We start from the raw sequence: 27,467 nt of genomic DNA, 5'->3' as shown, positions 1-27,467 counted from the left end.
GGGCCTGCTGGAGAGCTGGTGCTGGTAGTTAAGGACAGAAAGGGCAAGTTCGTTTCTTGCCAAGAGGCCAGCCGTGTTCTGAAACAGCGAAGGAAGCATAAGCTGATGAAGGGGCGTGTACTGCAGGAAGGGCAATGCACGGGAGCTCCTCTGACATCACTGGAGGGGAGGCTTTATCTTTCAGTCATTTGCCCTATTATGTAAACGTCTTTTAAGATCTTCTAAAGCAGCCCTTGGTTTCTGAAGGGACCTGAGAGAGCGAGTGTCATTTCTGCTATGAGTTAGGCTGTTGGCGCCCGTGCTGGAAGAATCCATTGCTTGGAAGGATGGTCTGGACAAGGCTCAGGTCTTTAGGGTTTGTCTCCATGCAGACTGCACCGAGCCAGGGTCACTGAAGAGCTGCTTGAACTGACCTCAGACTCTAAAGGGCACTTCTTTCTCCAAGTAGCTTCACGGAAATGAGCAGAGTCTGCCCACTTGGAGACAGCGGCTCTTTTCTCTGCTCAGATGTAAACTGAGTTTATTTTCATTTCACAATCAGTAGCTAGCTTAAGACAGAATTTTTAATGTATGTATAAAGTTTACATATAAATCTCAATACAGCTTTTCTAACATCTGCTTGGGGAGCAGCTTATTTGGGGGCTGACATAGGCTTGTTTTACCACTTTGCACGACTTTTCATCCTATGTAATTGTAAAGAAGTCAATGTGTGGTTCTTGAAACAATCTCACTGTCCAGTGACAGCACGATGAAATAAATGGCAGTGAACACATACGGGAACTACCAGGCCACCATGAAGATTACTTTAGAAACCAATACACGGCATGTATTGTATACTAGCTATCAGGTGTGAGTGCTACGTGCATGATACAATTGATCTCACCAGTCATAACTCCAAGAGATAAATATCACCATTACTCTTATTATTACCATTTTATAGGTTTAACAAATAAAGGCTTAGGGAAGATAACCAACTTAAATCCCAGCGAAGTCAGGATTGAAAGTTACACTGCTTGACATTAAACGATGTGCTCTCGCAGCACAAGTTAAAAATTTCATAGCTAGCTTAACGGAAAGATATTTATGATATGTCCCAAACTGGGTTGCAGGGGACGATAACAAAACAGAAAAGAGGGCCAACAAGGTTACAGTTTGACCTAAACCTGTAGGAAAACACATACAGAGGAAAAGTTTGGGGAGAAATGCATAAAAATATTTTATGTTGCTTTCTTTCTTTCATATACTTCTCTCCATTTACCCACTATCAGATATATAATACTTTCGGTAAGAAAATATTCCCCGCAAAGAAAAATTTCCCATTAGTTTTATGGTTATATTTATTTACTTGGAGTCAATGGTCTGAAATGATAAATATAATCAAATAATTATTTCTTCATTACTGGAGCTCCAATGCCGAGCAGTGACACCTCCATTTAAATATGGAATAAACTAGTGGCGTAAGATGTGGCCAGGAAAACAGCATCTCAGGCAGGGGCAATGTCCGTGACAGGCGGCTGTGTGGGAAAAGCACGGCTCCCAATTGCATGTGTATCTTTCTACATATTGTGTATTTTCTACTCTGAACATGGACTATTTTCATATTTATTAAAATGTAAAGAAAACCTGGCAATGTCGGCTGGGCATGGTGGCTCACTTGAGTCCAGGAGTTCGAGACCAGCCTGGGCAACACAGTGAAACCCCATCTCTACAAAAAATACAAAAATTAGCTGGGCGTGGTGGCACGCCCCTGTATTCCCAGCTACTTGGGAGTTTGAGGCACGATAATCGTTTAAACCTCGGAGGCGGAGGCTGCAGTGAGCCGAGATCGCGCCACTGTACTCTAGCCTGGGTGACAGAGCAAGACCTTGTCTCAAAACAAACAAAAACAACCTGGCAATGTCTTCAGAGATAATCAGTATGAAAACAACTACATAGGAAAGGAGGCCACAGGGTTGGGAGGGCAGAGCAGAGGAGAGGTTTTGTGTTAGAAAAGGAACGCCGCTTTTCACAGAATAAAATCATCCCTGGTGGGACATGGTAGCTCACACCTGTAACCCCTGCACTTCGGGAGGCTGAGGCGGGCAGATTACTTGAGGCCAGGAGTTTGAGACCAGACTGGCCAACATAGTGAAACCCCATGTCTACTAAAAATACAAAAAAATTAACTGCGTGTTGTGGCATGCGCCTGTAATCCCAGCTACTCAGGAGGCTGAATCAGGAGAATCACTTGAACCTGGGAAACGGAGGTTGCAGTGACCCGATTGTGCCACTGCACTCCAGCCAGGATGACAGAGCGAGACTCCATCTCAAAAAAAAAAAAAAAAAAAAAGCCCCGTGATGAGGCATTCAGAAAAGTGTTTCCTGTGCCCCGCCACCCTTCTGGGTTAATTAGTGGCTGGCTGGGGCTTTCATCCAAAGCAATGGCAGATGCTGTGGTGACAGGAAGGAAGCCCTCTTGAAAATGCTCCACCTAGCAAGAGCAAGCCACTACCAGGGAAATCCACATCACAGGAGCCGGACAATGCACGTAAGAAAAAGAGCACCGCCTTCCTTTCATCTCCCCCTCCTCTGGCCGCAGTTCAACACAGATGCACGTGCCCAAGATTTCAGAGCAGACTGCCTTGGAAGGCACTGATGCTACCGCTTCCACAGAGCAGGAGCTCATCATATTTTCCTGATGACCGTGGTCTTTAACCTAGCACTTCTGATATCCAGAGCCGTTATGACCTATTTTCCAGCCAGAAATTAATTTATGGATTTTAATTATCTTTAAGATAGATTGAACACAGTTTCTACACAACGTGCACCGGGCCTTCAAACAAATTTCAGGAATACATGCAATCTGGTCATGATAGACACTGTGATCTTTCACCTACATATGAAGGATTTAATTTGACCATGATGAGTCTCTTTCTGGCAGTAGATGGAGTCAGCAGTGGGTTCACCTACACATATGATGTGGCCTGTGAAGTTGTGAAAAATAAACTCTGAAGCTTACTCTACAGATAGAAAGGTAGGCGGCGGTGCCCCATCCCCCAGTGTGGACTGGATCTCATATAAATCTTGGTGTTATATCAGCATTGTGTTCTATTTTAGTGACAGGGTCTCACTGTGTTGCCCAGGCTGGAGTGCAGAGGTGCAATCATAGCTCGCTGAAGCCTCAACGTCCCAGGCTCAAGCGATTCTCCTGCCTCAACCTCTTGAGCAGTTGGGACTACAGGTATGTGTTACCACCTCTGGCCAATTATTATTTTTGTCATTTTTTTGTAAAGATGGGGGTGTCACTATGTTGCCCAGGATGGTCTCAAACTTCTGGCCTCAAGTGATCCTCCTGCTTTGGCCTCCTAAAGTGCTGGGAGTACAAAGTGTGAGGCACCGAGCCTGGCCTGTATCAACTTTTGAGACTTAAATTTAAATGACAAAGACGTTTTTAAAAAAGGAAAAAACTAAAAGCATCATGAACCCCAAATAGTAGATGAGAGTCCAACCATCCTCATGTTTGTGTCAGCAAACACAGGTACTAAATTTTGTAATGAAATGCCCCAAAAGCCTACAATTTCCCAGCCATATGACTGACAACAAGTACCAAATAAAGTGCTGACTGAAGCAGCAGTGGGCAGGACTCCTCAATCTCCTCACGACTGACATTTAGGGGTTGGGGAGGATGTCCTGTAAACTGCGGGCCATTTGACAGCATCCCGGGCCTCTACCCACTAGATGCCAGTAGCACCCACTACCCCACTGGTGACAACCAGAAATGTCTCCACACATTCCCAGGTACCTTGGGGGTGGAGATTCCCCCAGGGTGAGAACCCAAGCTAGGGTAGTTACACAGGCCCAGAGCCACTCCCTCTTATGTGGCAGAAAGGCCCTCAAATTCCTTATGTAAAAGTCCTGAGCCCCAAATACCTGCAGTGCCTTCGCTATGTAACCACAATTTAGATTCTGTCTTCATCACATCATGGCCCCTGGGTGGGCCTCTTGGAGCCTCACCCTCCAGGTGGCCTCCAACTCAAAAGGCCACAATTAGAAAAGGTGGAAAGAAAACAGTTGTGTTCCTCTAGGTTAGGGTCAGCAAACTGCAGCCCAGTATCAGTGTCTATAAATAAGGTTTTCTTGGCACTCAGCCATGTTCATTCATTTCCGTAGGGCCTACGCTGCTTTCACACTGCAATGGCAGAGTAGAGCAGTTGCAACACAGACCGCCTGGCCCGCAAAGCCTAAGCCCCTAACTATCAGGCCCATCACAGAACACGCTTGCTGAGCCTGCTCTCAGTCCTTCCTGCTCTGCCACAGATTTTCCCACCCCTACATCCGAGAACAACTGCCTAGTCCCTTCTCGGCTTGGAATTTTCCTGCCTGAGAACTTCAACAGTGAACGCCCCTGAATGTGAACATTCCTCATAATCATACCAACTACAAAAAACACTATCACCAAGGTCTGTGATGGATGCCTTTGAAAGGAGGACATGTGTTGAAACCACGCACACCTCAAGGAAACCGTTATAAGCCCTCACTTTCTGAGGTGTGGCACGCAACACAGGCAGAAATAGTATGTTATATAGGTTATTCTCAACCTGACTGATGAACTATAGCAACAGAGCACCATTTTTGAGGATAATGCCAAATGACTATCTGCATGTATAAACCGCACAAGTTATCAAAGGCTACAAAAACACTCAGTCATGTAGAAAGCCAAACACAGATACCTCATGCACAGGAGAAATTCAATGTGTGCTAGATTCAATGAAACTGAAGCTTATGTTCCCAAAGTACTGAAATAAAACCCACTCAAAACACTGATGAGATAAAGATCCCCTCCCATCTTCCCTCTGACATTTAAAATATGGTTCAATGGCATTTCGAAAAATATTGACTGGTGTAACAGTCACTTTGGAAAAATTCAGTTCCTCAAAATGTTCAACAGAGATACCATATGACCCACTCCTAAGTAAATGCCACAGAGAAATGAAACATATGTCCACACAACAAAACGTGTGTATGTGTGTTCGTGACATCATTTTTAATAACAACCAAAAGGGAACTACAACCCCAATTTCCATCAACTGATGCATGAATCAAATACATTCTATCCATAATCTAGCCACACAATGGAATATTCCGACATAAAAAGAAATGACACATGCCACAATGCACATGAACCTTGAAAACATACTGAGTGAAAGAGCCAGTCAGAAAATTCAAATTCACTAATACATTACAAATTTTGTTTTTATAAACAAACTACACCTTTCATTAAAATATTTATAAATGTGTAACTTGTTAAAACAATCTACATATGCGTATGTCTGGCTTTAAACAAAAGTACCTCAAACAGTAAGCTGCTTATTTTAATTAAATTTAAGTCTATCATTTTAGTTCTAGTTGGTTCTCTTGAAATAGTAAATCAAAAGCTTCCTCAAAATTCTATCTTTATGCTTTAAAATTGCCCAAGTTCTATAGGTTTTTGTTTTTTTTTAAAAATTAAAAAGGCATTAGAGAAGGAAACAGAAAATTAAATAACAATTAAGTAAAACGAAACTAAATTCCCATGTACTAAAAGGTAATAAGGTAACTTTTACAGAACTTTTGAGGCATGGGTCTCAGTTCTAGTTTGGGCTATGGGCTTCTCAACTCTTGACACCTGTGCACATACAATTGTTTGGTTTGCTAGTCAGGAAACCTAAGCATCTCACCAGATTTACACATAGCAATCTCCATGGTTTTCGAATAAGTTTCAAAGTTAACTAGCAAATCAATTTGGAGACAGACACAAATCATATTAAGAAACTGATAAAGCATAGAATTAAGATATAGGAGCCAAATAAAATCTATACTCATGCACCCAATTATAATTAACTTGTCTGCATAATTGTAATTCATAATGTTGACAAGATAGGTTGATTTTAGAAGGTGTCATCCTCACCTGGTAAGACCCAGAAAACTTTGTTACAGTTCCTTCAGGATCCAAAATTCTCAGAAGGCAGGCCAGATGCAGTGGCTCACACTTGTAATCCCAGCACTTTGGGAGGCCGAGGTGGGCGGGTCACTTGAGCTCAGTTCGAGACCAGCTTGGCCAACACGGTGAAACCCTGTCTCTACTAAAACTGTTTTAAAAATTAGCCGGGTGTGGTGGCAGGCGCCTGTAATCCCAGCTACTTGAGAGGCTGAGGCAGGAGAATCGCTTGAACCTGGGAGGCGGGGGTTGCAGTGAGCTGAGATCACACCACTGCACTCCAGCCTGGGTGACAGAGCAAAGACTCTGTCTCAAAACAAACACACACACAAAACAAAACAAAACAAAACAAAACAAAACAAACAAAAAACACAACCCCAAATTCCCAAATTCTCAGAAGTCAGTAAAAAGGCAAATTTCTCATTTGGAATTGACTATGCAGCTCACAATGATTTAATGATAGTCTGTCTACTACCTTCAACCTTCAGTAAGGAGAAAGACCGGGCACTTCCCCTGAAAACATCATTTAAAGCAGAACGGGTTCCGTTTTGGGAAAATGCAGTTCTGCTCCTCAAACGGATTTCAGGTACAAGGACAAGGATCCAATGGCAGCTGGGCTGCTTACCTTATGATGACTTCATGTGTGGACCTGTTGACCAGCAGGCTTCCCAGCATCCGGTCACAGAAATGGCAAGGCGTCTGCGGGGACCAGCCTAGGGAGAAAGGGAAAGGTTTAACACAAAAGACTTAAAAATCATTGGGGTGTGTTTACCTCTCACCCATCCAGTTCCTTTAGGTTTTTTTTTTTTCATCCTAATTCAAACTTAACACATTTTATTGGTTCTTATTTTCTGTCTTAGTCCATAGCACAGATTGTAAGGTTTTGTTTGCAAAGTGAAAAAAAGGAGAAATTAAAAGTGGCCGGTCAGGCATTATTATGCATGTAGAAGTTCTGAAATAAAAGTGTCTCAAAATAGATAAAATTAATGTTAGCTCAGCTATTGCTACTGCTATTATTTAAAGATAATTTAAAGATTTAAATTAATCTTAAATTAAATTTAAAGATACATTAAGGTTCTCCTGAAATACCACTGTTTTTGGAACAGGGCCTGATGCAGCTGATACATGAACCTGTGCACACCCTCGGGAGAAGACAACACGCTTTAGCTAAACATTCCCCATCGCCTGGGCTAGCTTTCCAATAACTCTGGCAGGCACATTTGTGTGCACACACGCATTCTCATGTGCTGTGCTCATAAAAACACACAAACGGGTCAGAATCCTTTCGCCTCTGGCTCCCCTAAAATCAAGAAAACCAAAGGCACCCACTAACGTCTCAACTTTTCATTTACTTTTTGCAGACCTTTGTTTCACAAGGGTTCCATTTGCACTGATTTATGAGGAAGCCAGGTTTATAGCTCATAAAATGATAATCCTTTACATCAAAAATTGTTTCTATTTCTCAGTCACCATAAATACTAATCAATAAACCATTTACCTAATGATATTTACCTTATAAAATTTCTTTGGTTGTGAATGATTCCAGCCTCCTAGAGTATAAATTATCCTCTATCCTCTACAAATTCAAGAACTAAGGAAATTAAATGTCCACCATTTTCTCTAAATTCTTATTTAATAGTCTTAAGTGATAATAAAAAGGTACCAGGTTTAATATAATTGAAGTCCAGAAGTGAAGCTATGAGTGAAGGTGTTTCTTATTAGGGAGTTTATATAGAAACTCAAGTGTTTTAAGGAAATTCAAGTAAATTATTCCCACTGAGTCATGTTTATAGTTATGTTGTTTAAAGGAAGGAGATTAAAAAAAATCTACAAGCAGGTTCACAGGCCCCTAAAATGCATTACAGTACATTCAAAACAAAAACCATAAGGATATTCAAGATGAAAGTAATAACCAGGGCAATTTGTAAAAAATCTACCACTGAAGTAAAGTAATGAGAGTGAAACTAAATTCATCTGTAACTCTGAATAGAAATGAAAGGGCACCAGGGAAGCAGGCACAAAGGAATCTTGATTTTGCTTATAAAATATACTTTTAATTATGGAAAAAAATTTGCAGTTGAGATGAAACAGGACAATACTCCTTATAGTGAGCTGGAAAGACCAAATTACTGTTTTCAGGGCTGGGTTATAAATTACCAGGGGAAAAAATAGCCTTATGATGAAATTGCTAAATACCATAAAGTATCAAAATATGAGCAGATGTCACCACAATAAGTTCCAAATTGCTTGTAAATTAAAACATTAAAACCCACGATAATTCAATAAGTAATTAATATACAAACAGCTCTTATTACAAGCTGTTCAGAAGAAAGCTTGCAATCAAATTCCTATTCTTTGGTCCAAAACAGATGGTAACCCACAAATGAGAGTCTTGAAATTTGAGATTATCTCTTATATATGTTGTTAAATTCAATAAGTATAATTAACTTATCATCTGTGTGTGATCAACACAAAAATAGGAATTATGATTTCGGTTAATAACATTCTTCTGGTTATGAAACATGTCAAAAATAATTAGTTTATTGCTAGAAACAATAAATTTAAATGAGAAATCAGACCTTCCAACACCTGGTCATTACTGATTTTCCCATTATTAGTACACAAGTGGAACCACAATAAACAGCCCTGGCAAGAAAGTTTACATATTGCCAAATATTTGTGTGAAATGCAAATGATTTTAACAAATGCCATATGCTCTTTATTTTTACAACTAAATAAATGCTGATATGTGACAAATGTAAAAGGGATTCTAATTTTCTGGTAGTCCTCTGCTCTTGGTGTGGTGTGCCATGCATGTATAGCGACAGTCCCTCCACACTGAACACGAGAGGTTTTGAAGGGGCTCTCTAAACTGATACAACACAGCATGTACCTGCTTCTCCATAGAAAGTAGGTTAGAATAGAGCTCCTGGTGCCACATACATTTCCTCAAAAAACTGAATTCAAACATTGTAATCAAATAAAATGCAAAATAATTTAGAAACTGCAAATTTACCAGCCTGCTCCTCCCCCAAAATTTCTCTTTTCCACTACTGAGTTCTTGCCAATGGTAGGTGAAAAGAGCTGGGGAAGGATGTGCACAACTTGTGGTCATGGGGGTTGCTTGAGAGCCTGTCTGACCTTTAGGAAGGCAGGATAGTAACACAAAAGGAACCTGGATTCCCCGATGCTCTTGGGGATTTGACACCTACCCTTCTGGGACTACCGCCTGCCTCTGTCTCAAATTGCTGTATTTTGACGTTTAGCCTATTCCCTAAGTAGAATACAGAATCCCTGGGTGATGATCTCAATTTTCCTCATGGTATCCAGTGTTTCCTTTCATCACATCATCCATAACACACATTACACCTTTTCTACCCGAACAGGAGGAAGAGTCCTTTCTTCAAGTTCATTTCTACAGTCCAGGCTTGACACATAACACATACTTGATAAAAGTTAGCTTAATGAATGAAGGATGTACCATACATAATCATTCAAAACATTATGGCTGCTGATTACACATGTTAATATAAACTTTGGAAGTCCTCTACACATTCATTTCTTCATGATGTCTGCCTTAATTCTATTGTGAAAAATCAGAAGAAAATGCAGCATTTTCCCATGGATATTGGAATTCAGAAAGATTCCTGTGGAATTATTTTTACTGGCATCTTTGAGGATGTTCTTGGGGTAAGCACGAAAATTTCAAGAGATAGTTTTAAAGAAAAGGACACAGAACGGTCTGTTATTGTTTTCCGATGTTTCAGAATTCTAGATCTCCAAGTGCAAGCACCAGTTATCACTCCATTGTGTATTTATGAGTAGGCAGTCTTTGTATATTTCCTTGAACTGGTGCCTCACCGACACTATCATTTCACTGCTCGTTGTGCCTGGAAATAGACCTAGGCATATGTGAGCCAGTCACAGACAGTTCATTTCCACCTTTTAATTCTTCACACAACTATTGTTTCACAGAGCTGAAGAGTTACAAAGGTCCAGCCAAATGTTGTCCAAACTCAGTAACACCCTCAGCTAAATTTCATCCTATATGCAAATCGGCTGGTTTGTTCCCATTCAGTTATAAATCCTGCACATCCCTTTTCAATCGTGCTTTGTGAATTCCTCTGCAGATTTGTAAAACCACTGTAAGGGATTTTTAAATTGAATACAAGAAATAATCATCTAAAGCACTGAGAAACTCTTCTTTTTAATACTATGTTTTCAAATTTAGAAAGGGGCATTCCTCAAAAGCAGTCATTTTGAGAAATTATATTCTTTTCCTATCAGGAAAGAATTAGCAACTTTAAAGGCTCCCCTTTTGACACAGCCTTCAGAACCCATTCACCTAAGAAAAACCAGAACAGCACACCTCAGGCCCAACATAGACATTCCCCTGGACCATACGTGGTTGTTTTTTTTTTTTTTTTTCCCTTTGTTTTCAGTTGGAGTAAAAATAACATAAAATTAACCATTTTATTGTTTTTCTTTTAAAAAATTCTTATTTAAAAAAAAAGTAGAGATGGGGGGGGGGGTCTTGATATGTTGCCCAGGCTGGTCTCGAACTCCTGGCTTCAAGTGATGCTCCTGCCTCAGCCTCCCAAAGTGCTGGGATTACAGGTGTGAGCCACCAAGCCCGGTCAAATTAAAGTGTATGATTTAGTGGTACATTCAGATGTTATGCAACCACCACCTATGTCAAGTTCCAAACCATTTTCAATCACCTGGAAAGGAGTTCTGGTGCCCACTAAGCAGTCACTCCCATTCCCTCCTCCCCCAGGCCTGGTGACCACAGAATGCTTTCTGGCTCTATGAATTTCCCTATTTGGGGCACTAATTGAGATCATACAATATGTGACCTCTTGCATCTGGCTTCTTTCACTGAACATGTTTTCCCGGAGCATCCATGTTGTAGCACGTTCCAGGGCTTCACTCCTTTTATGGCTGAATACTATGCTACTGCGTGGCTGGACCACATTGTGTTTTTCCAGGCAGCGGCTGACGGGCACCTGGCTTGGGTCAACCATGCAGCTATGAACATTCATGTCCCTGGGGCAACGGCTAGCAGTGGAATTGCCTGGCATCGTTCTGCCTTTATCCTTCTTTACCTGAGTCTCCTCCTCCCCAGGAATGAAAGGTCCACAGGATGGGCGGAGAGAGGCCAAGCTGGAGAGAGTCAGGACCTGGGGAAAGGAGCAGAAGGCCTAGGGCCAGCAGGCAGGGTGGCTAACAAAGGGGATGGATTCGCAAGGAGGAGCCAGGAGCCTGCCCATGGAAGAGCCATAGCCAACAACGACCGCATGCCAGAGCCCTGCTTGGCAAGCACTGTCTGTCTGACAAGCTCATGCTGTGTGCAGGGCTGCACACGCTCACTACCTGGCTGCCACTGCAGACTGAGCATTCCCCTACACAGATCAAATTCCTACCAAGCATTTGCCCAATGACAACAAAGGATGCACCATTTTCTGCTTGGAGCAAAGTTTTCCCACTCAGAAGCATATGTACTACACATTTAATCCCAAATAACAGCATGGGATTGGCATCACGTTTCTGTATTTTAATAGAGTGTTCTGGAGCAGGGGTGACAGTGCCCGCTGCCACCCCCTCCCCACACCCCCCAGCATCTCCCAGGGGATATTAGGCAATGTCTGGAGATATTTTGGGGTATCCCAACTGGAAGTGGAGGTGCTACTGGCATCTCCTGATACAACAGAATCAAATTTGTATGATAAAATTCCTTCGGGTGCTCATGGTGAGGCCAGCACGGTACAACACTGAGGTCCCCTGCCTACAGCCATACCAACTCAGCAGCCACAGGAGGGAGGCGCCGGAACACGGCCCCCCCAGCCCCCACCCCGCCTTTAGGTGGGCGGACATCTTGCCTGCAGCCTCGAAAGACCCCCACGCTGGTATCACTCAGCTAACTGAGGCCAGCACTCCCGGCTTTCAGAATCTAACACCTTGTCACAGGAAAGTTGGAAACATACCTGGGCAAGGGGCCTTCTCAGCCAGCACCTCATCAAATGGGGGTAATAATTTGCAGAGTTGTTGCCAGGAAAAATGAGAACCAAGTGAACTTGGAAGCCAATTGGCTGGAGTTTTAGAGTAAGTAGGGGAGTGTCTGCCAAGGCATGCTCTTCAGAGTGCCGTTTCTCAGGCTGTTTAGTAGATGTTTAGTATGTGTCATCTGAAAAACGGCTCCACACTTCAAAACAATTGGCAACACCGGGTTAAATAACGTTATTAAAAAATAATAGGCCAGGCGCAGTGGCTCATGCCTGTAATTGCAGCACTTTGGGAGGCTGAGGTGGGAGGATCACTTGAGGCCAGGAGTTCAGGACCAGTCTGGGCAACATAGCAAGACCCCATCTCTATTAAATAATAATAATAGCTAACATGCATATTGCACCTGTTACATGCCTGGCTCTCTTCTGAGAACTTTGAGCTTATTTAATCCATCTAATTAATAATTTTAAATATTTAATGTGCCTAGCACACTAAGTGCTTCTACAGCATATACTGCGTCAGATGGCAGTGGTGGTTTCCATGCGTACAGGAGCGTGTGAGGGAGTGCGGTTACTATCCCGTTCTCTACAGAAGGAACTGATGCACTGACATGTAGCTGCATGTCCAGGTCCCAGGGCTGGGGACTGGTGGAGCTGGGGTGTGAATGCTTGCAGCCTGGCTCCAGGGTTTGCAGTTGTCACCATGAGGTTCTGCCGCCTTTTAATTTGCTGCAGAGTTTGCTAAAAGCTTTGATCAGCTATTGTGCATCGTGAGCGCAAAGATGAAAAACTTAGGATTTACCATGAATCCCACCTCCCACAACCTCATGGTGCATCTTCACTGCCACATCTCAGGCCATACCAGCCAGTCGTGCATCTGTACAATAAATGTCCAGTCGGCCCTCATGATTTCCTCCCAGCTCTGGGCTGCACGTATCCTGGGCAGCACGTATCCTGTGAACCCCTCCATCCCGCCTTACTGCTAAAGGACTTGTGCAGGTGTCTAAGTGCCCATGCAGATGAGGATACTCCATGCTCTACGTGCTAGGGCTTGCCTGACTCTCCCAGGTTCCTCTATGAAAGACAACTCCACAAGCGGAAATCCTAAAGATACTTTTTTGACTGACTCTGAATACCTCAGTCACTAAACATTTAATACGCTGAGATTTTACTGTTAGAAGACTATGTGTTCTCCAACGTGTATATTTTTAAGACTGCAAGCTTGAAATCTAAAGGTGACAGTACTTGACTAAAATGAATGCAAGTGTGCCAAGATGGTAATAACTTATAAAAATACACGTTACTTTTAATATCATAATAGTGTCAAGAAGCAGGGCAGTTCTGTGTGAGCGTCATCCATTGGGAATCAAAATCGGGCCAGCATCCTCATTTCTCTTTCTAGTCACCAAATTATGAAAATGGGTATGGGGAGGTGGAAAGTCACAATGCATTCATTATTTCTTCATATCTTACCATCTCATCTTTTTTTCTTTTTAAATTCACTTTTGGAATAGTCTTGATCTAGGTGGATTATTTTTTGCCACTGTAGTCAACCTCTACCCTTCTTTTTTATATGTGCTCCTCAGAGGCAACTCCGAAGACTCCCCTTCCCTTTTAAAGTTGTATATATGACATCGAAAGAATGTTTTGTATTATTTTCTTAATAATCAATGACCAATTTTGCACACGAATTCCTTAGGCCTAACCTTTAATGTTCTTTAAAAATAAGCATATATGTTATAAGCAAACTAGAAGGCTATAAATTAAAATCAAAGAATATCTTAAAAGAGTTTTCTTTTAAAACCAAGTCTGCATGATTAAATGATAAAAATTGCTTGTCCTATGTCTACGGAAGAAAACTAGAGTTTCAATGTTTTTGAAATTAACATTTCAGTACTGCCATCTGTAAATGGTAATCCTGGGTAAGCCATCAATTTCCCTTTAGTATGTTCATGGATCATTACTGTACAAAATGAGAGAGATAGATTGTGGTAATAGCTTTTATAGCTGAAACAAGGGAATAGGTTACTACTGGAGCACTCCTGTAAAGCTGGCGGTTACGCTGGCAACTGTTACTGATATCTTTTCCACAAGCTAATCGTGTTCGCATACCCTCTACACAATACCAGGCAAATGCCCCATTGCTTTCTGGTAACCCAACTCTAAAAGGTCCAAGGAGCCAATATGGAGTTATAAAAATATGTAAAAATAATAAACACTGGTTTTCATCAGTGTTTCCCTCACTGGGTTTAGTGTTCATTAATAAAACACTAGTACTGAGATGATAAAATATGTTACTTAAAACACATTTTGGATGGGCGCAGTGGCTCACGCCTGTAATCCCAGAACTTTGGGAGGCCGAGGTGGGCAGATTACTTGAGGCCAGGAGTTCGAGACCCGCCTGGCGAACATAGCGAAACCCCATCTCTACTAAAAATACAAAAAATTTATCTGGGTATTGTGGCATGCACCTGCAGTCCCAGCTACTCAGGAGGCTGAGGCATGGGAATCGCTTGAACTCGGGAGGTGGAGGTAGCAGTAAGCTAAGATCGTGGCCACTCTGCTCCAGCCTGGGTGACAGAGCCAGACTGTCTCAAAAAAACCACAAAAACCAAAAACGCATTTTAAGGATTCCAAGATCAAATAAAGTTGTGAAACTCTCAGTTAAGAAAAGTAAAACAGATTCAAAAAGCTAAACAAGCCCCAAGCAGGATAAACCTCAACAAGAAATAGAAGACCCCAACAAGACACAATCAATTTCTTGAAAATCAGTGACAAACTCTTAAAAGCGGCCAGAAAAAAAAGCCAAAAGTTATATCCAGAGGAAAAATTATAGTAAAAACTGCAAACTTCTTGTCAAAAGCTATGCAAGGCAGAAGACAATGAAATCTTTAAAGAACTGAGAGGATGTATCAATGCAAAATTCTACACTCAGATGAAATATCTTTCAAAAAATGATGGCAAAATAAGGACTTTACCAAACAAAAGCAGAGAGAATTCACTGCCTGTAGACCTGCATTACAAGACAGACTGAAGGGATTCCATGAAGGGGAAGAAAAACGTCAGCTGGAAAATGCGGATTCCCACAAAGAAACGATGAGTGGCAGAAATAGTAAATATAAACATAAAAATATTTTATTCTCTTTAAAAGAATTATTTTCCATGTAATTGACTTCTTAGTACAAAATTAGTAACGATGTATTATGGTGTTTGTAACACGTATAGAAGTAAAATGTACGGCAAATGTAGCACAAAGAACTAAGAATGGAAGGACAATGAAAGCACATTGTTGTAAGGCTCTCATATGTGAAGTAAAATATCTTTCAAACATAGATTATGATAAGGTTAAACATGAAAACTCAACACTAGAGCAACACCCTAAAAAATAAAGCAATGAGTTATTGCCAATAAGCTTACTGAAAAGTATCGTCACGAGAAAGCCCCAATTTATGCAAAAGCACACAGGAACAGAGGAACAAGGAAACACAGAGTAAGTGGTACAAACAGAAAACAGAGCAAGTGGTAAATGGTATAACCACTCCAGCGAAAAGGCTGAGACAGGGACAGCAGACACTGTGGGCTACTGCTGGGTGAAGAGTGCGAGGAGGGAGAGGAACAAAGGTAACTACTGGGTACTAGGCTGAATACTGGGGTGACAAAATAATCTGTACAACAAACCCCTCATGACACGAGTTTACCTATATAACAAACCTGCACATGTACCCCGGAACCTAAAAGCTCAATAATAAAATAAAAATAAAAGCAAAATAAATAAGAGGCCGAGATTGTGAAACTGGACTTAAAAAGCCAGAGTCTTCTCTATGCTGTCTATAACAAACCTACTACTTTGCATACACGTATATGCTGTTACTGAATATATGTATATATACTATCCATATATCTCATATATGTTATACATTGATTATATGTTGTTGATATATAGCCTTTGAAAATATGAACAGTCACCCCTCTGTATCCACAAATTCTGTATCTAAGGATTGAAAATATTTTTAAGGCCAGGTGTGGTGGCTCACACCTCTAATCCCAGCACTGTGGGAGGCCAAGGCGGGAGGACTGCTCGAGGCCAGGAGTTTGAGACCATCCTGGGCAACATGGTAAAACCCAGTCTCTACAAAAAATACAAAAATTAGCTGGGTGTGGTGGCTCACGCCTGTAGTCCCAGCTACTTGGGAGGCTGAGGTGGGAGGATCACCTGAGCCCAGAAGGAAGAGGCTGCAGTGAGCTTAGCAAGACCCTGCGTCAAAAAAAGAAAGAAAAAATATTTTTTTAAAAAATAAAAACAATACAATAAAAACAATGTTAAAAACAATATAACAATTATTTACATAGCATTTACATTGTATTAGGTATTCCAAGTAATCTATGATTTAAAGTTTACAGGAAGATGTGCATAGTTTATATGCAAATAGGACACTATTTTATATCAGAGACTTGTGCCTCCCCGGATTTTGGTATATGCAGGGGTCCTGGAACTAATACCCACAGATACCAAGGGATGACTGTATTCTATTCAGCTTATAGTTCTCCTCCTTCACAATTCCTTACCTCCTTAGGGAATCTGTGGAAGATATTTCAGAGGCAAAGAAAACATAAAAGAAGAAACAAAACGTCGAGTGATTCCTGGACACTAAGTGCAGATGCCTTGGGTAGAGAATTCATAAATGAACTTAACACAACATGATGATGCTGGTCTGTTGGAAGGAGACTGGAGACAGCTAGACATTAGGCCCTTCCAGGAGACAGAGCATCATCAAACTGAGGTTGCCATTCAGCTGTTCACTTAAAACACCTTTATGGGACTTACGAATATCCTGAACCCTGTATTAAATTCTCCAGAAGATAACACTGGGAAGTCATGGGCCCTACTCATGAGGACATGTTAGAGCCAAGGAAGTGCTTGGACGGGGGTAGTAGACATGCAGGGAAGAGCGGGACTGGCTTTCCAGAAAGCTCCCCACTAAACCCCATCCTGCCCCTCACTCCCATACAACCAGCAATCAGCAATCCTGAGGTACTCCACACTCACTTCCCATGTAATCCTAGTACGGTCTGTTTCTTGAGAAACCCTCTTCAAACTCTGGCCCCAACAGCCTGTCTGGTCCAATATCCTACACGCAACTGTCGCGTTCTCTCAAAGTTCCCCAGCGCGAATGCTGCTACCAGTTTTTTAAATCAAGGAAAATGATGGTGTTTTGCTGCTTTCATGAACAAGTACATGAGCCAGGCATTTTCGTAAATACACTCTGGTACACATCACATGCATCTGATATGTAGAGAAACACACGGATACTCGCTAAAAGCACTGAATAAAGTTGAAATATTCACAGTGTTCTCTATCACAATTTGTCTTGTTTGGCTATGCTGTTTACTATCCTCCCCCTTTCTGAAATTAACAGATAGGAGATATACCTAGATGTGGAAACAGAAGGGGAGAAAGTTCCAGAACCATGGAGCAGTGCTAGGTACACGTTTTCTCTAAAGGGCCAAACAGCAAGGATCTTGGACTTTGCAGCCATCATAGTCACCTGTACCTGGAAGCCACTGGCAATCTGTAGACAAACGGGTGTGTCTATGCAAACAGACATGTATGTGTTCCAATAAAACTATCTACAAAAGCAGGCTGCAAGCCAGTTGGCCCCTGTGCAGTAGTTTGCTGAGCCCTACCTTAGAAATATCATTAGATTGATTAAGCTGTGCACTCCTAACACATTACTAAAGTAGAATAGATAACCTCCTAATATCATCGAGGTGACCCCAGACAACTAACATGCAGAAGAAGTGCCGTATTTCACAAGTAGAGCAGGTTTGTCTTGGTTACTTAGAATGCCCACACTGACAAGAACACAGATGCCTGAGGGCAACCTCAGCACAGGTTTTGGTCCCTGGACACTTTCACAGCTGCCACCAGGAGTCCTTGGGGCAGTCATGCAATATCACTTTCTGTTAAGCAGATGCTTTCAGAACACAAGCCCAAAACGCCTCATAAAAACATCCAAGTCTGCCAGGTGTAGTGCTGTATGCCTGTAATCCCAGCACTTTGGGAGGCCGAGATGGGAGGATCACCTGAGGTCAGGAGTTTGAGACTAGCCTGGCCAACGTGGAGAAACCCCGTCTCTACTAAAAATACAAAAATTAGCTGGGCGTGGTGGCACACGACTGTAATCCCAGCTACTTGGGAGGCTGAGGCAGGAGAATTGTTTGAATCCAGGAGGCAGAGGTTGCAGTGACCCGAGATCACGCCATTGCACTCCAAGCCTGGGCAACAGAGCAAGACTCTGTCTCCAAAAAAAAAAAAAAAAAAAAAGTCCAACTCTTCTGAGTCTTCAATATGTGAAGCTGGACCGACTAGCCTTGTCAGTTTGGAAATTATATATATATATATATATTTTTTTTTTTTTAAGTTGCTATTAAAATTATAGAAGTAACACATGTTTATTGGGGAAATTTTAACTGGTTCTCAAGCAGATGTGATTTTGCCCCCCCAGGGGACATTGGACAATGTCTGGAGACACTTATGTGGTCACCATAAGGAGAAGCTGCTGCTGGCATCCAGCGGGGGATGCCCAGGGATGCTGCTGAACCTCCTGCAGTGCACAGGATGGACCTCCCACAGATAGTTCTCCAGCCCTACATTTCAACAGTGCCACAGTTAGGAAACCCTAATGTAAAAGGAAAACATTAAAAATCTTCTCTTTCCAAGTCCTCTCAGTCTTAATGCACAGGCAGCCTCTGCTCTAAGCTTCTTCCACAAGTTCAGTACAGGTGTATTCTTAATTTTAACACAAACATAGCATCTTTTAATTGAGTCATGAGAACCACATATCAACTGTTTTCATTCCTAACATTCTTGAACAGCAAGGCTGGTTATACATCTTCTAAATGCAGTAACTCCTCACTTTCCCATTCAGAAATAAAGAGTCTATTTAATATTATGTCCATTATATAACTGAACCATCCCATCAGCCCTGTTTCTTCTCATTTTGTAGATAAAAAGGCTGCTTTCTGAAGAGTGTAAGTGAACAATCTAGGTTGGCTTCACAGCTAACAAGTGGTATGATTTGAACCCCAAGTTCTGGCTTCATGTTGAGTATTCTCTACAATTTACAGTAATTTATATTGAAGGGAGTAGTAACTTACTTCTGTACAATGAGAATAAATAGGAATTGGGCAACTGAAACACAATTATTGGGGAAATCTTACAATTTCCAATGCACAATGTATCCATCACAAATCATTCTAACCCCTTCATTTTGTTACTCTTTAACACTTTTAGTTGGTGTAAAATTTATGCAATCACTTGGGCTGTACCTACAAGCAACTGCCTTCAATTAATTTTTGGATTTTGGATTTTCTTTTTTTTCTTTTTTTTTTTTTGAGACGGAGTCTCGCTCTGTCGCCCAGGCTGGAGTGCAGTGGCGTGATCTCAGCTCACTGCAAGCTCCGCCTCCCGGGTTCACGCCATTCTCCTGCCTCAGCCTCCTGAGTAGCTGGGACTACAGGCGCCAGCCACCATGCCCAGCTCATTTTCTTTCGTATTTTTAGTAGAGACGGGATTTCACCGTGTTGGCCGGGATGGTCTCGATCTCCTGACCTCGTGATCCGCCCGCCTTAGCCTCCCAAAGTGCTGGGATTACAGAATTGAGCCACTGCACCTGGCCAATTTTTGGATTTTCTATGATACTTTTTTCCGGATTCAGATACGTCTTGGCTATAGTTAGTCCACAGTGTCTAAACAATCTTGTAGTTGAAACAAAAATGAGTTATCACAGGGTTTTGCTTTTCACTCACATGTACATCTCGCTCATTATGTAAAATTCAGATTCATAGATTCTTAGGTCAACACTTAATATCTTATTTATAGATGAGGAGACCGAGCTCCATGAAGACCAAGTGGGTCAGTCATCCCTCTCACCAAGAAAGCAACAGAGTGCATGGTTAGATGAGTGAATGAATTTCACTTTTGATCTGTGGAATTCAGTTAACTTTTTGAGAATGAAACCTGTGTAATTCCCAGAAACCCTAATTACTGTTAAAATCCGCACATTATTGGTGGATCCTGCCTTCAATATGTAAATACTTCCCTAGTTGCACTACAGCTACCAGAAACTTGCAAAACAACTAGCAACAATATTCCTAATATAAATGACTACAGAATCCTAGTTAAATATATATACAATGCTTTTTAAAAAGTGTGGAACCTTACATCAGGCCTAATTTTGTGTGACTACAGTTGCTGAATAGGAATATTTTTCAATTCATAAAATAAACGTTGCCACCCTTGTAAGAATTCTGATTCCTCAGTACCCTTTCTTGCTATGCGACACTGATTAACTAAGACTCAAGGTCTGGGTGACATTTGATCCCCTAAAAACCAGGGCCCAGAAAGACATGCAGTTTGGCTCTCTCTGACATGATGGCTAAATAGTGAGGTTTTCTTCTATCTGGCTTTTATGTGCCTGAATAGCCATGATGCTGCTTTATGCTCATGGACCATGGCCACAAAAAGGCAGTTTAGAGCATGAAATCATTGGGAAAGCAAACACTTCAGGCATTTCACTTGAAGCAAAACCAAGAAATCTACTGTTTCATTAAAAACCACTTCTACCACGATGAAGCACTTGGACACAAACCCTGCGAGGCAGGCAGGTATTACTGACCTCTGTAAACTAACGGCACAGGCCATGGAAGGACAGTACACCGCATGGAGTGTCAGCCAGTGCAGGGCCTTGCATTGCCTTTGTCAAAAAGACTTCTGTGTCTACTATCAGAAAGGATGACTGAATCTCGAAACAGAAAGAGAGAGCTCACCATCTAAAACATTTCCAACAGTCAAATATCTTTGCTGACTGGTGATCAGAATTTCCAAACTACTAGGGGACTCTGATGGTCCCCTTTGACTTTAGTGTCTGGGCATGGGATGCTGAGGTCACAAAAAACATAGGGAATCTCATCTTACCAGATCAGGAATATGTATGTCCAAGGTATCGTGGTACAAAGAGACACATGCAACATGTGCGTCATGCTTCGTGTTACATGAGTTTAGTCTTCCCTAACACTCTGGCCCCCACTGCATCACCGTCCCCTGACATCTCAAAGATGAGAAGACCTTTCACTACATTGCCAGGGAGATTGGAATCTAGGAATGATCCCAGGTAGTCTGACCCTAAGTCCCATCAGCTTCCCATTACACCACATGACTTATCTTAAAATAAAAAATAAAAACAACCAAAAAAAAGGAACTCATTCTTCTACTAGTTTGCATTTTCTTTTCTGTTTTTGTTGTTGTTGTTGCTGTTTTTTGTTTTGTTTTGTTTTTTTTTTTTTTGAGACAAAGCCTCACTCTGTTGCCCAGGCTGGAATGCAGTGGCATGATCTCGGCTCACTGCAACCTCTGCTCCCTGGGTTCAAGTGATTCTCCTGCCTCAGCCTCCCGAGCAGCTGGGATTACAGGCACCCGCCACCTTGCCCAGCTAATGTTTTGTATTTTTAGTAGAGAAGGGGTTTCACCATCTTGGTCAGGCTAGTCTTGAACTCCTGACTTCGTGATCTACCTGCCTCAGTCTCCCAAAGTGCTGGGATTACAGGCGTGAGTCCCCGCACCTGGCCTAGTTTGCATTTTCTTTTACCTTACCTATATCTTGTTTGCACATCTCAACCACACTGTACCCATACCTAGTGTAAGCCATCTTTCTCTCCTCCGGATTTCAGTATGGCCTTGTTTTCCAAACATTACACTCTAACAGTGCAAGCAAACTCTAAAGCTAGCAAACTCTGAGAAGTAGCACAATCCTGGAGTGAGGCTGTCCTCGGCTAAATCCCAGAATTTCGTGCTGAGGACTCCGTGTCCCCCAGTCAATAACTTAACCTCTCTGTGCCACTAAGTGAGTACAATGCTTTATAGTTACACTGTATGAATTTACATATTCAAATATAGGTAAAGCCATACATGTAGGCTTGTAAAAAAAACAATATAATCACACAGTGGGAATAGCTACACTCACTGGTCATTGGAATGCTGTTGTGTTCCTTTTGTTCTATTAATATTCTCAGACCTTAAAAGCAAACATAAAAGCGAGATGAAACTTTTATGTATTTTTACCACAATTAAACACATAAAAATTTAAAAACCAAGATGAACCTGCAGACGTTTTCACCAGTCCCTCCCAAAAGGATAAATTTGAGCCATTTCTTTAAAAGGAACTTAAAATAGTCATACAAGTAAAAGTATCAAGTGAGTGAAGCTGTAGTTTCAAATGGAACATAATATTTATCTGTGGCTTTCTTAAATGGAAACATATTACTTGGTTCTCAAACTGAATTTTTTAAATGAGCAAGTGTGTTTGAGAAAGGAAAAATGAAAAAGGTCAGATGAGAAAAAAATTCAGACTAGATTGAGCTCTAGCAGATGTTAAAATTCTTAATTTTTTTTTGTAAAGAGAACATTAAAATATGTTAGCAGCTTCCATATCTAAGTAGCATTGTTCTTGCCACATTTAATTATATGCATACCTTATTTAACAACATCTTCATATTTCCCAAATCCCGCCTTTCTTTTCTACTATTCCCACTTTACTAGTCTAATAGAAAACAGGCTGCTTCTTCATGCAAATATCACTTCAAACACAATTTCAAAAGAGAAAACATGATGCCCCATTTCCTACAAAACCCAAATACAAGAAAAATAGAATTTAAGTCTGCTTCCTGGTTTAAACATAACCTGATTTGTATTGAGCCTGTTCAAATTTGTCTCAGGTCCTAAGATCACCCTCATGAATAAAATACAATAATAGGTTAAATGTAAATTATATAGGTACCCACAGTAGAGTTGGGTGTGTATATTAAGAAGTTCGGAGGGTGACATTCCTGACAACAAATTAAACACTATGAACCAAGTGTTGCCCTTAAATGATATGTTGAAGATGTCCTTTAAATGAAAGAAGCTAATGGAGAAAATGGATGCTATGTGAATTTCACTTTTAACAAGTCACATTCAGCCCTCACTGCAGAGAACAGCTCTTTGCAAAAACAACAACTTGAAAACACTGCAGTTATGACATTTACATGACTTTACAGAAATATCACAGATTAAAAATAGAAGACTGCCTCTTAGTTGGCTATAAACCTTGTCCCAAAAAAGTGTATGAAAAAAAGAACAATTTTGAGAAGTCTTCCCCAGTTTGGTTCCTCCACTACACAGAGACTTATCTCCTAGTCAATGGGAATAGATAGTTCCTTAAAAGGCATGATAGGAAGCCACACTTTGGAATTACAAACAGGAAAAGAAATGTACCTGAAATAAGCAAGATGCAAATGGGTTGGAGTTTTTACACTCTGCATCTTCTATGGAAGAAAATGCCCCCTGCAGGCTTAAGCAACTGGGATTGGTGCTTACATGCAAAAAAGTGACAAATAATGTGTAGGATGGTGTGATTAATTAGGTGGACTGCTTGAGGCACCTACTCAGACCCTTGGAAAAGCCCATGGAGTTGGGCAGAGCAGTCGACTGATGTAAGCTTTGTCGGACTCCTTACCATTTTAAACAGGTTTGCAAATGTGTTTTTTGTTTGTTTGTTTGTTTGAGACAGGGTCTCACTCTGTTGCCTAGGCTGAAGTGCAGTGGTGCAATCACGGCTCACTGCAGCCTCTATCTCCCAAGCTCAAGTGATCCTGTCACCTCAACCTCCCAAGTAGCTGGGACTGCAAGCAAGCATGTACCACTATGCCCCGCTAATTTTTGTACTTTTTGTAGAAGCAGGGTTTCGCCATGTTGCCTAGGCTGGTCTCGAACTTCTGGGCTCAAACGATCCTCCCACTTCAGCCTCCCAAAGTGCTGGGATTACAGGCATGAGCCACCATGCCAGGCCTGCAAATTTGTTCTTGAAGGGCCATAGCAAATCCCGCTCCATGGGCCACACAGAGTCTGTTCCATAGACAACAGACCATGGGTATAGCCGTGTTCCAATGAAACTTCAACTATGTAAAGTGAAATCTGAATTCCATTGAATTTTCATGGATAATGACATAGTATCCTTCATTTTTTTTAGCCATCTAAAAATATTAAAAATATCCTTAGCATGTTGCCTGTACAGAATTAGCAGGGCTAAATTTGGCTTGCAGGATATATTGGGTTAACCTTTGCATCAAATCATAGGAGTCATGGTCGGACCCTACCTTTATCACATCTCACAAAAACTTAAACCTCCATAAAAACAGTATGGCAGGCCCTCAAAAGAGTAAACAGAATTACCATGTGATCCAGCAAGTCCACTTCTAGGTATATGCAGAGGAAATGGAAGCAGACACTCAGACACTTGTTCCTCAATGTTCACAGCAGCATTATTCACAATAGCCAAAAGGCGGAAGCAACCCAAATGTCTATGAACAGATGAGGGGATAAATGACGTGCTGTTTATACGAACAATGACATATTTGGCCTTTCAATGGAATGAAATTCTGTCCGGGCGCAGTGGCACATGCCTGTAATCCCAGCACTTTGGGAGGCCAAGGTGCACAGATTACTTGAGACCAGGAGTTCCAGACCAGCCTGGCCAACATGGCGAAACCCCATCTCTACTAAAAATACAAAAAACAAACAAAAAACACAAAAAATTAACCGGGTGTGGTGATGCACATCTGTAATCCCAGCTACTCGGGAGGCTGAGGCAGGAGAATTGCTTGAACCTGAGAGGCGGAGGCTGCACTAAGCTGAAATTGTACCACTATACTCCAACCTGGGCGACAGAGCGAGACTTGGTTTCAAAAACAAAAAGAGAATGAAATTCTGACACAGGTGTGTGAACCTTGAAGACACTACACTAAGTGAAACATGCCCAACATGAAAGGACAATTAATGTATGATTCCACTATATGAAGTCACCAGAGTAAGCAAAACAAGAGCTAGAAAGTAGGATGGTGGTTTTCGGGGGGATGGAGAATCAATACAGGAAGATGAAGTTCTGGAGGTGGACGGTGACTGTACTTAATGCCACTGAACTGTATGCTTAAAATGGTAAATGTTATGTGCATTTTATCTCAAACAAAATTGCAATGAAATTGAAACTTTAAAGCACATATGTCTTCCAAAGACCCCTCTGTTGGTTAAAGAAAAAATCAGAAACATCAAAATGGTTATGAGAGTGAAAATGAGCATCAACCAGTTTGTTTTCAAACTAGCAAGTCAAGAATATATTAAGCCAGATTCAAATTCTTAACTAAAATTAAAAATGTACAGGACTAAGTTCTTTTCAGATTCAAAAATGTCATTCTGATATACTTCCCAGTATAGTTGTGGCCTTTCCTAGAAACAGTCTCAGAATCTTGATAGTTTCTGGAACATCTGAATGTTCGTCAAACTTAGAAATTCTTAGACCAGCTTCCATCCCTGGAGAACTGAGCTACGTGGCAGCAGAAGGGCACGCTTCGGTTCACTAAATTTGTATTAATCTGTGTCGTTGGGAAATGGGCTGGATGTTCTTGTTAAACCAAGGTTAATCACAAAATTCATTCAAAAAATTAACAAACGATGCTGTTATACGATGTTCAGGACTGTGCTTGTGGTTGTGAGCAAAAACTTCAAAAGTCTAAGAAAAACAACAGGTATCAGGTCTAATTTATCTGAGTGCATCATTTCTCTCTACCTCAGATGAAAACTGCAGAGTCAGAAAAAAAAGGACGGGGATAGAATTTCAGCAAAACTCCTAGTCTAGGCCATCTCCCTTATTTTAAAAAGGTGGGGAGTCAGTGAGAATAAGACAGTGATATTAATGTATATTCTCTGCAGAAGTCTCCAGATGGCTGGTTCCCTATATTCTTATCTCCTAAGAGGCTCCAAGTCCCTGTGAAAATGCAAGGAGGTATTAAATGATTTTGGAAGTGCTTTGGGCACCCTGAGTTTCTGAAAGGCATCTTCCTGACCTTTGAGTGCCCCTCGCTGACTACACCGCCGTCTGTCTCTCCAGTGAACGAATCTAGTCTCCAGGTCTACATCCCAGATGTCTCCAGCCCCCGCCCTCCATAGCTCCTCACTTATCCCTGCATGCACTGCATGACTTGGCCACCTGAAGGTCCAACCAGCATCTCAAACGTGACACGCCCATAGTGGAGACCTCCACCCACCCAACCATGGCATCTCGTCTCTCTTGCAGCCTGTGGTCTCCATAAGTCACACCTCCCTCCCACTCCGTGCTCACATGCCACACCTTCACTCCCCTGCCAGGACACACGCATGTCCACTGACGTTCTGCACCGAAGAGTGTCCTGAATCTGTTCTCTCCCCTTCTTGGCTCCACTGAGCTATGCTAGTGGAAGGTGAGGTTATCTCCCTGCCTGGGACCCAGTTGGAGTCATCACAGTCTGTCCCTCAGCCAGCAGCCAGTCACTGGTTAGTGTGGTGGGAAGCTGCTGCGGGGTTTCAGGTCCACACTCATCCTCTTAGTATTATGGCCTGCAAAGCACTGTAGGGTTTGCTCACCGTGCACACCTCTGACCTCAGCTCTGTTGGTCACTCGCTCCACCATGCTGGCCTGGCCTGTGTTTTCCCTCAGGCTCCTGGGTGCCTGGCCTTCGCATGTGCTGGCCTCTCTACCTGAAACTCTCTTCTCCTGGCTCTTCCGGCTGCATCTTACACACTTCAGTTCATCCATCTCTTCCTCACAGAAGCCTTCTTACCTCTAATGTGGAATCCCCTCCAACCCATGTCACCTTGTTCATCTCTGTCACAGGATGTGTTACTGTCATCAAATTATTTTGTTTCTTTGTTCCTCTGTTTGCTATAGGTCTCCCAAATTACAGGCAAGCTCCATCAGGGCAGGGCCCCCTGCAGCCACAGCACTTAGTTTGGAGGGTGCCTGACTCAGGAAAGAAATTTAATAAACAGCTAGGTAAGTATGAGTTCCCGGATAAATATACAAACTTAAGAAAGTTCAGAACTCAAGAGCCTGCAGTGGACAGCACAACCCCACGGAACACTGCATTTTCCTTCGTCAGGACTCACAGCATCTCTAGGTCTTGCAGAGCTTTTACAACGAGCATGAACACCAACCGTAAAGTGGATGGTGAAGTAGAAGCCACATGGTACCACATCCCTCTCGCCTTACATGGGTAGAGCAGATGGGCTTGCTGCGGGAGCCACTGTCCCCATTTTGCCTACATTGAAGAGATTAATAGCATCATAATGTAGAGCTTACAACTGAGTTAGTCTGACACACAGGCAATTACTAGACTTCACACATTACTGGGAGGTCTAACAATAAAAAGATAAATGGCAACTAGTTCTTGTAAAGGCGTCTGCCTGTTTCCCACCAGACACTGATTTACGTGTGCACAGCAGCAGGGTGCAAATCTGAGGCAGCTCAGGCGGGTGACGTGGCACTGGAGAAGAAACTGAAGGACAGACACCCAAGCATGAGGATGCAAGCTCACAGCTGGAAGGTGGCACTCCGGGCCGCACCTGCACCTCTGTCCCCATTGCTGCCTACACCATCTCCCAA

At 42.0% G+C, this 27,467-nt stretch overlaps 1 protein-coding gene across 7 annotated transcripts in view; it reads right to left on the bottom strand.

Annotated features, from left to right (window-relative positions):
* TBL1X (transducin beta like 1 X-linked) overlaps positions 1-27,467 on the bottom strand; it is a 258,194-nt gene that overhangs the window by 75,124 nt on the left and 155,603 nt on the right. For 6 of the 7 annotated variants that reach the window (XM_050776585.1, XM_050776584.1, XM_050776589.1 and 3 more), the window contains one exon: positions 6,582-6,669. The gene's annotated coding sequence lies outside the window, so the exon portion shown is untranslated. Of the gene's footprint in view, positions 1-6,581; positions 6,670-7,468; positions 7,533-27,467 lie in introns of all 7 variants that reach the window. The other variant, XM_050776586.1, reaches the window with a different exon arrangement.

Source organism: Macaca thibetana, chromosome X (assembly GCF_024542745.1).
Source record: "Macaca thibetana thibetana isolate TM-01 chromosome X, ASM2454274v1, whole genome shotgun sequence".
Taxonomy (NCBI): Eukaryota; Metazoa; Chordata; class Mammalia; order Primates; family Cercopithecidae; genus Macaca; species Macaca thibetana.
This window is presented reverse-complemented; position numbering and strand designations above follow the sequence as displayed.